General features: G+C 47.7%; 1 pseudogene; it reads left to right on the top strand.

Moving 5' to 3' along the window:
- Positions 1-2,573: 2,573 nt before the first annotated feature.
- Positions 2,574-3,725, top strand: LOC142427334 (DNA repair nuclease/redox regulator APEX1 pseudogene; annotated as a pseudogene).
- Positions 3,726-13,261: the final 9,536 nt, after the last annotated feature.

Below are 13,261 nucleotides of genomic sequence, written 5' to 3'. Positions count from 1 at the left end.
CCCCTGTGAATTTTGGAGACTATCATTAAAACAAAACAACAGTTTTATTGATAGATAATCCATATCTCATACAGTTCAATAGTTCAGAGACTCTTACTGTTTTTTGAGAGTAGAAAGCCTCATCTTTCTCCCACGAAGCATGTTGGTAGTTTTGAACCACTCACCTTGCAGTGAGCAGCACAGCTAGTAAACACTACATCACCAGGACTTCTTATAAAGAGTTACAGTCCCAGAAACTCATAGAGGCAGTTCTACCCTCTCCTATAGCGTACCTAAGAGTTGGAATTGACTAGATGGCAGAGAGAGAGCTCTTATTCTCTTGTTCATAATTAGATGATTACTTCTTTTTTAATGGTTTTTATTTGTAATATTTCATCGACTGTATGTATAACAAAATTTTCTGACTCTGATACCATGAGACTCAGTGGTATGATTTCCAGCTGGGTCCTCTGGGAGAAATTCTAGACATTTGCACTTGAAACTGACCAAGAGTCTTTGAGTGATGACTGCACCTTGGGAGGGAGCTGCCCCCTGGTCCAGCCTGCTTTCCTTGGCTGCTTTGATGTGTTTGGATTTGTGGCCCAGTTTGTTCTTCTGGCAAGCGATCTCCCTTTTCTTTCATGACATTATCGACAAATCCAGAGTGTGATGAAGCGGCAGGGTGGTGGGCTCTGGAGTTAGGCAAGTGTGGGCTTACACACTTGGCCTTGGAGGTCTAGAATGCCTTACTCAGTTTTTCCAGGCTGCTTCTGTATTCTGAGCAATACTAAGCCCCCTCAGACTCCAGTTTCCCAAGCTCGAAGCCGTATTCAACTTCACCTTTGTGAGGGTAGGAGATGCATTTTATCATCTAGGCAAAGTATTAGCACAGTGCCTTTCATGAGCTGACTGTTGTTCTTATTAGTTGCCATCAGTCAGCTGGACTCATGATGACCTTCTGTGCAACAGAACGAGATGTGGCCCGGGCCTGGGCCTCATCCACAATCATTGCTACACTGGGGTCCACTGCTGTGGCCCTCATGCATTTTGAATGTCTTCCAATTGAGGAGCTCATCTTCCATCAGTCTGTTGGACTGTATTCTGCAGTGGTCCATAATGTTTCAGAAATTAAGTAAGGATTGCATGTGAATACAGTTTTTTTTCTTTGTAAAAAGAATCGTTTTATTGGGGGCTTGTCCAACTCTGATCACAATCCATACATACATCCATTGTGTCAAGCACATTTGCATATATGTTTCCATCATCGTTTTCAAAGCATTTTCTTTCTACTTGAGCCCTTGGTATCAGATCCTCATTTTCCCCCTCCGTCCCCATACCCCCTTCCCTCATGAACCTTTGATAATTTGTAAATTGTTTTTTCAAGTCTTACACTGTCCGATGCCTCCCTTTACCCCCTTGTCTGTTGTCCATCCCCCTGGGAGGGGGTTACAGTTAGATCATTGTGATTGGTTCTTCCTTTCTCCCCCCACCTACCTCTTACCCTCCCAGGATGGCTACTCTCAATATTGGTCCCAAGGAGTTTATATGTCCTGTATTTCCTGTGCTTCTAGCTCTTATCTGTAGCAGTGTACATCCTCTGGTCTAGCCAGATTTGTAAGGTAGAATTAGGGTCATGATAGTGAGGGGAGGAAGCATTAAAGAACTAGAAGAAAGTTGTATGTTTCATCATGCTATACTGTACACTGGCCCCTCTTCTCATCACAACCCTTCTGTAAGGGGATGTCCAATTGCTAAAGATGGGCTTTGGGCCTCTACTCTGCACTTCCCCCCTCATTCACATTATATTTTTCTCTGGGTCTTTGATGCCTGACACCTGATCCCATTGACACCTGATGATCACACAGGCTGGTGGGCTTATTCCATGTGGGCTTTGTTTTTTTCTCAGCTAGATGGTCCCTTATTTATCTTCAAGCCTTTAAGACCCCAGATGCTATATATTTTGATGCCGGGCACCATCAGCTTTCTTCACATTTGCTTATGCACCTGCTTTTTCTTCAGCGATCATGTCGGGAAGGTGAGCATCTCAGAGTGCGGGATTATTAGAACAAAGTGTTTTTTGTGTTAAGGGAGTACTTGAGTAGAGGCCCAATGTCCATCTCTTTCCTTTATACTAAACCTATAAACATATGTACATACATTTATTACCCCATTTCCATATATAATATATTTACATATGTACATGCCTGTATTTAGATCTCTGTAAAGGCCCTTTGCTTCCTAGTTATTACCCCTATTTCCTTTTACTTTTCTCTTGTCCCACTATCATATTTAGCCTTCATTTGGGTTTCAGGAATTCCTCTAGGTTATATTGCCCTTGATCAAGCCCTAGCACACCTCCTACACCCTCCTTACCATCAATTTTCAGTCACTTGTTGTTCCCTTGTCCCTGATTTTTTTAACAACCACTTCCCTTCCTCTGCCTCTCCTTCTCCCTCCAGAACCGTCATCCTGTTGTTCTCTCTTCTGGCTTTTTTATCTTGCCTATCCCATCCAGATATACGTGCAGAGACAACAAAATGCACAAACACAAGACCAAGCACACCAAAGCACCAATAAAAATTAAACCGAAGGAGGGCCCTGACTGGGACCCGAGCAGGTGGCACAGTAAAAATCTTGCTTCGGTGGGCAACGTGGAACAGGTGCCAAAAGGCATTCGTTGCAGGGATGCCAAAGCGTGGAAAAAAGGAAGCTGTGGTCGAAGACCCGGAGGAACCCAAGACCGAGCCAGAGGCCAAGAGTAAGGCGGGAGCAAAGAAAAATAAGAAAGAGGCAGCAGGAGAGGGCCCAGCCCTTTACTCCGACTCTCTGGATCAAAAAACATCTCCCAGTGGCAAATCTGCCACACTTAAGATCTGCTCGTGGAATGTGGATGGTCTTCGAGCCTGGATTAAGAAAAAAGGTTTAGATTGGGTGAAGGAAGAAGCTCCAGCTATCCTGTGCCTCCAAGAAACCAAGTGTTCAGAGAAAACACTACCAGCTGAACTGCAAGACCTGCCGGGACTATCTCATCACTACTGGTCAGCTCCTTCGGACAAAGAAGGGTACAGTGGCGTGGGTCTACTCTCTCGCCAGTGCCCGCTCAAAGTCTCCTACGGCATTGGCGAAGAGGAGCACGATCAGGAAGGCCGGGTGATCGTAGCGGAATATGACGAGTTTGTGCTGGTAACAGCCTATGTGCCTAATGCAGGCAGGGGTCTGGTGCGACTGGAGTAGCGGCAGCGCTGGGATGAAGCCTTCCGCAAATTCCTGAAGGACTTGGCTGCCCGCAAGCCCCTTGTGCTATGTGGGGACCTCAACGTGGCCCACGAAGAGATTGACCTGCGCAACCCAAAAGGCAACAAAATAAATGCTGGCTTTACGCCACAAGAGCGCCAAGGCTTTGGGGAATTGCTGCAGGCTGTGCCGCTGGCAGACAGCTTCCGCCACCTCTACCCAGATGTGGCCTATGCTTATACTTTTCGGACCTACATGATGAATGCTAGATCCAAGAATGTTGGCTGGCGTCTTGATTATTTTTTGTTGTCTCACTCTCTGTTACCTGCGCTATGTGACAGCAAGATCCGTTCCAAGGCCTTAGGCAGTGAACACTGTCCTATCACCCTACTCCTAGCACTGTGACACCTCCACCAAATCACTTGAGCCTGGAAAAACTTAAGTGTTTCTTCTTTAAGTTTTTCTCTTGAGAAATCTGCACTCTATGTGCCTTTTACAGTCTTATGGGAACCCTCCAGACAGGCTCCTAGTGACAGATTTTGGTTTCCCTCGTGGCCTTTAAGGTTGTGATTCCTATTTTGTGGAGGGTTTGGGTTTTACATTAAACAAAAGTTCGATTTCCTTTGACCTGTCCACCTGAAAATAAAAGCCATAGTTTAAAAAAAAAAAGAGAAAAGAAAACAATAGCTACAACAACAACGCCAACAAGAAAAAAGAGAAAAGCCTATAAATAGTTCAAGGTCTATTCTTTGTGCTTTACAAGTGTTTTCCAGGTGAGTCTGATGGGGTGCCATGCCCTGACCCCTGGGAACTTCATTGTTCTGCTCCCCTTGCTGCTCTGTTGCATGTGCCCAGCATCTTGCCTTGGTGTGGTGGGGTCAGGGTGGCACAGTTCCCACTGTGTGTCTCCAATATTGTCTCCCGTATTGGTATAGGTCAGTGAGGAACATCATGTCTTGTGGTGGGGCCAGCCCTATGGTCCTCTCTGTGCATTGGCTGCTCTGAGCAGAAATATTGTCCTCAGGTCTTGGTGGGCCAGGATGTGCTTCATTCTTTTTCAGTGCCCCCTTGTTTGCTTCTGTGTGCTCTTCTGATCAGACACATCTCTCTCCTTGAGCTGTAGCTTCAGTGCTGTCCTCTGAAGTGAATTCTTCTGGGGGACAGGGGCATGTCAACCTAGTTGGTAATGGGGCCGACCCCTCAGGCCTCTCTATTGGTTCCCTGCTTCACGCCAGTGTGTTGTGTTCTTGTCTTGGAGCAGCGGGTTGAAGTCTGGTTCCTCTTTCCCTGTGGAGATATAAACAGCACCCTCCCTTGGGCGAGCTAGTACCCTATTCCCCCACTACATGTCTCCCCCCCTTTTAGTTGGCTACCATATGTACTCCTGGGTTTAGTCTGGCCCCTGCTATGTTACCTGGACCTCACCCCAGGAATGTAAGTACACAGTAGTTTCTTCCATATGCCCCTTTGGGATTTTTTAAGCTTACCTCAGCGGACTCGTGTTGGACTTGCCTTTTTGTGCTTGGCTTACTTCGTTTAGCATAATTTCCTCCACTTATTCCCATACAGTGCCGTGCTTCATGCGTTCATCACTGCTTTTTAGGGATGCTTAATACTCCATTGTATGTACGTACCACAGTTTTCTAATCCACTCGCCTGTTGATGGAAATTTGGGTTGTTTTCAACTCTTTGCGATTGTAAACTGCACCACAATGAACATTGGAGCACAGATATTTGAGTGTGGTTTGTTTCTTGACTTTTCTGGGTATATGCCCAGTAGGGGGATTGCTAGGTTGTATGGTAGCCCAATTTCCATCTGTTTTAGATATCACCAAATCGATTTCATAGTGGCTGTGCATACCTACAGGTCCACCAGCAGTGGACAAGAGCTGCTATCTCTCCACAGCCCCTCCAACACTTGTCACTTTCTGAGTTTTTGAATTGGGTTATGTTTTAGAGTGTGTGAATAAAGCTTTTATTGCCTAATTTTACAAAGTAGATTGCCAGGCCTTTCTTTGTAGTCTGAAGTGCCACTGAAATCAGGCTATCATGGGTGATCCTACTGGTATTTGAAATACTGGTGGCATAGCATTCAATATCACAGTAATACATACTTCACCACAGTAATACACACTTCACCACAGCATGGCAAGCTGAGAGGTGATGGACTCATGAGATGGGAACTCAATAACGTAATTGCTTTCTGCTTCCCATGTACAGCATAACCCATTGTTATTCATTGTCCACAAGTTTGGCCATTGAGCAAGTTGGCCTTGGTCCAAGGTGAGAGGGATTAATTAACTGTACCTTGGAAGGGCCCTAGAGATCTCTATTAGAATTACTCAGGTTCATATTCCATGTGGATCATTTCCTGGAGACACTCGCAGAGTTCTTACTGAGGGGACTTTATTGACAAGACACTGTCTTAAATCCAGGAGCTGCCCCTTCCCATCAACTCCATTCAGTGCACAGCACTGCCATGATCTAGCTTTATGACCCTGGGCAAGCCATTGGGTTCTTTGGGGCCATAAGGTGGGGACATGTAAACTTGGTGTGCTATAAGCCCCTTCCTGCCTTTTGGCACTGTATTTCTCTACCTCTGCTGTCTTGGTCCAGGATTGGCAGACATTTAAGAATTTATAACTTATGATTACTTTATCGTTTCAGAAAAGGTGAGTTTCCCATCCCCCACCCCCCTAAACATCATTCACTTTAGGAACTGATATCACATGACTGTTGACTGGAAAAGCGATGCCTTTTTAACCCTGTGATGTATGATGTCATGCATCTCGTGGATGCCAAAGAAGTGCTTCTCCGGATTAAAGAAAGTTTTTAAAAAAGTCTCATTAAGACATATTCACTGCAGAAAGCCCTGGGTAATACTTTCAATATATGTATATTTTATGGCTGTATGTGAGCAAGAAGCAAGGCTTTGGGATCTGGCAGATGTACACTTCAATCCTGCCTTTTACCCCATTGTATGACCTGGTCACACGAGTTAAGGCTCGCTTACTTCCCTGAACCTCAGTTGACACCTGTAAAATGGGGATCATGGGATATCTCGCAGGGTTGCTGTGAAATTGAACAAACGCCCGTGAACTGCCAAGCAGCCTCGATGTACAAATGGGCTTGCATTCCCTTCACTCGGCTTGTTTCTGAAGCCACGGAGCGCTGCGATGCCGATGCCGCTAGTGAGTTTGAGGCCAGCGTCTCCTTTCAGAGGTGTGAGCGAACTTACCTGCCTCTGATTTCTAAACCACATCAGGGTGGGGCCACCATTGGAGCTTGCCAATTATGAGAGGGGAGGGCTAGGCCACGAAGGACTGAACTTTACTTTAAAAACAGACAGGCGGTACTCTAGGAATCCAACGCTCTTCCATCCAAGGAAGAAGGGATGAGTCATGACAGGAAATGAAAGGGTGGTGTTTTGTTTTTTGCTCTCCTCCTCCTTCTTCTCAAACACCTTAGAGTGAAAGTACTTAAAGAGAGAACACTCAGTTGAAAGCAATTTCTGGAGGAGTCCCAGTGGAGACGGCACTTGGTGGAGTCAACATCTTTGGGTTACTTCATCCCGGGTTTTAATCTTTTAACTATCTCTCTCGTTCTCAAAAGATTTATTTATTGAGGTGGGGGGGCATAGATTAAAAGATTATATCAAATGCCTTGGCACACCATCACAAATAGAAATCATGATGCATTTCTAAACATGTAACTAAAAAGAGTCCTCTCTGAGTTGCCAAAGGCTCCCTCGCAGGTCCAACTCACCTGATGCTCTGTGGGAGAGAGATGAAGCTGGGGCCCATGTAAAGACTTCCAGTCTTGGAAATTCTTAAGTAGCAGGTCTGCTCTGTCCAGTAGGGTCGCTTGGGACTTGATAGCAGTGAATTTGGAGTGAAGTCCAGAAAAAGGTCCTTTCTGATTGTAGAAGAAATCCTTGCCAGGAGACCAAGGACGGACCAGAACCACGCTCCTCTTGAGCAGGGACCAGCTCCAGGGGTCTGACCTTCCTTTCTTTTGTCTGCTGTCAATGGTACTCACCACCTGGCTCCACTCAGGCCATACATGGCCATCAATTGGCTTGGCTGCCACGAGTTTTTCAACCGTATCCGTTCCTTTAACTGTGGCTGGAAGACATGCTACTACATTTTAAATGCTATTTTAATCGACACTCTCCAGACACCTCCGTTGGGACTTGGTGTCCAGTCAGTTCTTAGACTCCTGCTGGCTTGGCGTTGGCTGCTAAAACCCAGTAAACAACCTTGGCCACTTTCCTCCGCTCCATCTTGCCTGCATGTGCTTGTGTGACACAATCAGTTAAGCACCCGACCAGTCACTGAAAGGTTGGTGGTTCCAACCCAGCCAGAGGCTTCTGGGTGGAAAAGTCTGGGGGGTCTGCTTCTGAAAGTCACCACCTGGACGACCCCGTGGAGTGCAAGTCTGTCCCCGCATGTGTGAGGTTGCTGCGAGCCAGAAGCCACTCCCCAGCAGCCGGGGTTCTTGTTTGTTTGAAGGCCAGGGGTCTTGGGCTCCTTGCTCATCTGTACCAAAGTATGAAGACAAGCTCCTTTGTCCTTTGACTCTGGGTCCCCGACCCCTTAAGGGAGAGCAACTTTTAAGAAATGAAAACCAAACCAGCTGCCCGGAGCCTGCTTCCACAGAGTGAGCCCAAGGGTGTCGGGGTCGAACTGAGCTCCATGGGGTTTTTATTTATTTCCCATTTTCAATCCTCGGTCTTGACTCGCAGCGACCCGAGAGGACCATAGTGCAACTGGTCCTCTGGTCTCCTGGCTCACATCCCTGCAGGAATGCGCAGCCTCATCTTTCACCCGCAGGGTGGCTGGTGTCCTTGAATTGCCAAACCTGTGGTTAGCAGCCCACAGAGAGTTTTTAGTAGCTGATTGTGGTAAACAGATTGCCAGGTCTTTCTTCTGAGGGCCTTCTGGGTGACTTCTAACCTTCAATGTAGCAGCGAGAGAGAGAGAAGGCATGGAGGAGAGTGAATTGGGGAGAATTTGAGCAAACTGTTGCCGTAAGTGAAGGGGGCTTTCCACCACGTGTCCGTCAGTTTGTCAGATTATGGTAGCACTTCTACTTTTATTGTGGTGCTGGAGAAGAACCGTGAAAGCACCATGGACAGCCGAAAGGACAAACCCATCTGCTCTGGAAGAAGTACGGCTAGAGTGCCCCTTAGGGGAAAGGATGGTGAGACTCTGGGTTATGTACATCTTACGTGTGGTCAGGAGAGACCAGTCCCTGGAGAAAGACATCCTGCTTGGTAAAGCAGAGGGCAGTGGAAACGAGGAAGGCCTTTGATGAGATGGATTGGCACCCACCCGGGCTCTAACAACCACTGGAGGTGCTGGAGCGTTTCATTCCACTGTGCGCAGGCGCGCAACCATCTCCAGGGCACGAACAGCGGCATGGCGAAGCCGCGGCCTGAGAGAAGGGTTTGTTGCCTGTCCACGGGCTAGTTAAACCCATGGGCTTCCCACCTCCTACTTGGAAGGCAGAGAGGGCCCAAACCCCGTGGCAGTGGAGGGCCGCTCGCATCCAGCAGCACAGGAGACAGCAAAGCCACCAGGGAAGCAGTCAGGGGAAGGGACCTAAGGCGACGGGGCCGACCAAAGATACACTTTCTCAACCTCCGCGCGTGGAGCAGCGCCGCCACGGGAACAGAGAAGACCTGTAAATGAATTCTTTCTGCTTTGATGACGGCTACCAACCAAATACCGCAGACATTGCACATGAGGAGGCTTCAAAAAGTGGGGGAGAAAGGGATGAAAAGATAGGGGTGTTCCCCCCACAGACTTTTAGAAGCCTCCTCTGATAGACAGTTTAAAGAGTAGTAATAATACAAATACCCGTGTACCTACCACCCAGGCTAAGACATGAAGCATCACTAGGAACTTTGGGGCAGCCCTTAGTGACCTCTGAACCCACCACACCTTTACATGTCAAATTATCGCCTCTCCTGGCATTGGCCCAGCACTCCCTGCCATCGAGTCAATGCTGACCCAGGGGGCGCCATGTGGGTTCCAGGGACTAAGGTTGTTTATGGGACTAGAAAGCCTAGTCTTTCTCCCATGTTGTGCCTGGTGGTTTCAAACTGCAGACCAGGTGGATCGCAGGCCAATGTGTAAACAGCAGACGACCAAGGTCCAGGCTACGGTTGGCTTTAGTGATTTGAAGGAGTCCCTGGCTACCTGATGGTGTAGTGCTCACGAGTTGGGCTGTTAACTGCAAGGTCAGCGGTTCAAAAGCACCAGGAGAAAAAATAAAAACAGGACCCTCCATTCCCATGAAGAATTATAGTCTCAGAAACACATAGGGGCGGTTCTCTTTCATCCTGTTGACTTAATGGCAGAGAGTTTGGTTTGGGGAATGAAGGTCTGGCTCCCTTCATTCTTCTCATTAGCCACCCCTCCCTCCTCCCTTCCAGCCACGATTAAGGATTGGATAAGCAGCACAGCAGGGTCTATTTCTATTAAAAATATCACTCAGCTATCCTGTTGAGTTGATCTCAGCTCATGGCATATCCCTTCAGGGCACAGTAGAACTCCCCCCTAGAGTTTCCCAGGCTGGAGGCAGTGCCAGAGACTGACTGGCACATCCTGCTCTCGTGAGGTAGCTGGTCGTTTCTAGTTGTCAACCTTTCGGTTAGCAGCCAAGCGCTTTCACCACTAGACACCAGGGCTCAGATACCTCGAATTGAAACCAAACTGGCTTCCATCAGGTTTAGCTCAGCTCATAGTGACCCTGTGACTACAAGTCTTCACAAGAACAGAGAGGCAGTCACTTCTTTCTCCTAAGGACTGGCTGGTGGGTTTGAACAGCCAAACTTTCAGCAACTGGACAGTGAAACCAGGGCTCCCTTAAGGCTCCCAGAACCAACCCAAACTCACTGCCACAGAGTACAGTCTGACTCATAGGGACCCTATAGGACAGGGAAGATATGTCCTTGTGGGTTTGGATACTGTGACGGTTTGTGGGTGTAGAAAGCCTCCTCTTTCTCCCTTGGAGTGGCTGCTGGTTTCAAACTGGTGACCTCGCAGTTATCAGCCCAACCCACTACACCATCAGGGCTCCTAAGGCTCATGCAAAGAGGCTGAAATCTTTATAGAAATACATCCCTCGTTCTTTTCTCCCATGAAGCTGCTGGTGGGTTTGAACTGTCAACCTTTCGGTTAGTTGAGCATTTAAGCATTCTGCCTCCTGCTCTTCCTAAATTCTGTGGCTATTAAGAGTCAGGACTCTCTACCGACTCACAGAAGCAGCAAATGCCTCAATTCGTAGCACAGATCAGGTGCTCTGCCCGTGGAAGCCTAGGTGGGAAGGGGTCAGCTGTTCAAAAGTGCACCCGAGGTGTTGATGTTTGCAACAATCTTTCCCCTTGTCTGGCCTCTTCCAGAGGGAGACTGTAGAATGGCATCATGTGCTGTGTATGGGCAAACAGGTGCCACGAGCCGGGCGGTGGATGGTACAGGTGTGGTAGGCTGGGGCAGTCTTCAGACAAGCACTGCTGAGAAGCCTTTCTGAGCTTTACTGAGAGTCTACCTGGAGCTGAAGGCCAAGAAGCCTCTAACTATTGCTCATAGCACAAAACCAGGCTGTGATGATGTTTTCGCTGCTTCCATTACGGTATGTATGTACTTGCCAATGCTATAGTTTTTTATGTGACCGAGGACCCTGTTGCCAGGATCTTAGGTACCCTCTGCCCTCTTCCTGGGGTTTCTGGTCATACAGTGGTTAAGGGTTAGGCTGATAATGAGAAGACCAGTGTTTCAAACCTACCAGATACTCCTAGAGAGAAAGATGTGATCATCGGGCCCCCTAAAGATCTATAGCCTGGGAAACCCCACAGCGCTGTTCTGCTCTGTCCTAGTGGGCTGATAGACATTGGAATGGATGCAGAGCAGACAGCATTCAGCATGGTAAGTCACCGTCTTCCTGTAGCATCGCCCACTGGGCTAAACCCGGGCCAGATTTCATCTGTCCTGCCGCTGCCTGACTGCTTTTCTGCGAGGCCTTTGGGTGTGGTGCTGGGAGACCTGCAGAACCTGGCTCCTGTTTGCCTTGTTTCAGAGTGGTTTTCCCTTTCCCAGGCGCCCTTCCTTCCTTACACCACCTGGCAGAGCTTTTGGGTTCTAGATCCAGTTGAACTTCTGAACTTGGGGATTTTGGAAATCTTTTGGAGTCCAGCAGTGTCACCGATGAACAGAATCTGGGAAAGAAGGACAAATTCCTTTCTAACCTTCCTCATGGATATTGATGCTGGTTTTGAGAGCCTCTGGGGACTGTGCGTGGGACCTCGTCCCAAGTCTCCTTCGGGGTGTAGAGGACCTCAAAGCCACTGGTGGTGACAAGAGGATTGTCTTATGCTGTGTTCTATAGAAAAGCAAAGCCAGTGAAGCATATATATGTGTGGAACTGGACAGGTGGATAAATAAAGACTTATTTCAATGAAATGGTTCATGTGGTGATAGAGGCTGCCAGGGTCAGACATCTGGCTGGAGGCTTCTCCACACTCACCTCGCTGCATGACTCAACCCTGGCAGGTCAGATGGCAGGCTCCGGGTGAATGCAGGATTGGAAGATAAGAAAACTGGCTGATGGCCATATGACGACAGCCCAATTCAGGTTCCAGAGCAACCAAAATACTAGAAAGCTTTGCTAGATGCCCGTATGTCTACTTGATGTAGGCCACAGCTCTAAGACAACACTTTCAATTGACTGCTCACAGCAGATCTCATCATAGAAAAGGATGACATCATATTGATCTCATCATGGAGAATGACTGCATACAAAGCCAAGTTGACACAGTCCATCCAAGTTGACACACATCTTTAACCATCAGAAGGATGAAGTCACACATCAGTCAGGCTTAGGCTAAGCTGGCTAAGAGAAGGTGATCCTAACCTGGGGTAACAAATCTCTGAACGTGTGTGCAATGTCTTCTATGTAAGCAGGTATGTACATTTTTCTATCTTTCTGTGGAAGGGTCTATTGCTTTTATTAGCCTCTCAGACACTTGTGACCCAAAGTAGATTAAGAACCAGGATCAATTGTACACCTCATCTTGATATGATTGAACTGTTGAATTGTCTGCTATGTGGATGAAGTGCCAATAAACCTTAAAAAAAGAACCAGGATCTGGAGTAGGGAACCAGTGGAGAGGTCTGGGGGACTGGCCCTTGGATGCCTGCCCCTCCCCAAAGAAAAATTTATTTCAAAGGATTGCATTGAATCTGCCGCTCTTGGAGAGGGACATATCTGATCGGAGCACACGGGGACAGATGAAGGAGAAGTAGGAGAGAGTGGCACACATCCTGGCCCAGCAGTCCTTGAGGACAATGATCCCAATTAGAGCAGCCAGTCCACAGAGAGGACCACATGGCCAGCCCCACTATCAGACATATCACCCCTCACTGACCCATGGCCCTGTGGGGGACAGCACTAGAGACACAGTGTGGGAATTACACCTGACCTGATCCCGCCAAACCGAGGCAAAGCACTCGGGGAGTGCAGCGGAACAGCAAGGGAATGGAGCGGCAAGGTCCCCAGGGAATGCTGAAGGTGGACTTTGGGGCCAGGGTGTGGTGCCCCAATAGACTGGACTGGAAAACACTCCTAAAGGCCAACAAATGATCCTTGAACTAACCACAAGCTTTTCTTTATTGTGTTTTGTTTTGTTCTTTGTCACTGGTTGGTTGTTGTTGTTTTGTGGTATATTGTTGCTTGGTTTTGCTCTGTCTTGTTTTTGTGCATGTTATTATCTCTGCAGGTCTGTCTAAATAAGATAGGCTGATGAGCAAGCTGGAGGAGAAAACAACAGGACTGACAGTTCTTGGAGGACATGGATAGGGGAAGGTGGGGGAAAGGAAGTGGTGTTAACAAACCCAGGGACAAGGGAACAAGTGATCCAAATTGGTGGTGAGGTGGGTGTGGGAGACCTGGTAGGGCATGATCAAGGGTAATGTGAAGAAGAGGTATTGCTTAAACCCATGTGGGGACTGAGCATGATAGTGGAACAGGAAGGAAGTAAAAGGAA

This window comes from Tenrec ecaudatus, chromosome 15, assembly GCF_050624435.1.
Source record: "Tenrec ecaudatus isolate mTenEca1 chromosome 15, mTenEca1.hap1, whole genome shotgun sequence".
Classification (NCBI taxonomy): domain Eukaryota; kingdom Metazoa; phylum Chordata; class Mammalia; order Afrosoricida; family Tenrecidae; genus Tenrec; species Tenrec ecaudatus.
This window is presented reverse-complemented; position numbering and strand designations above follow the sequence as displayed.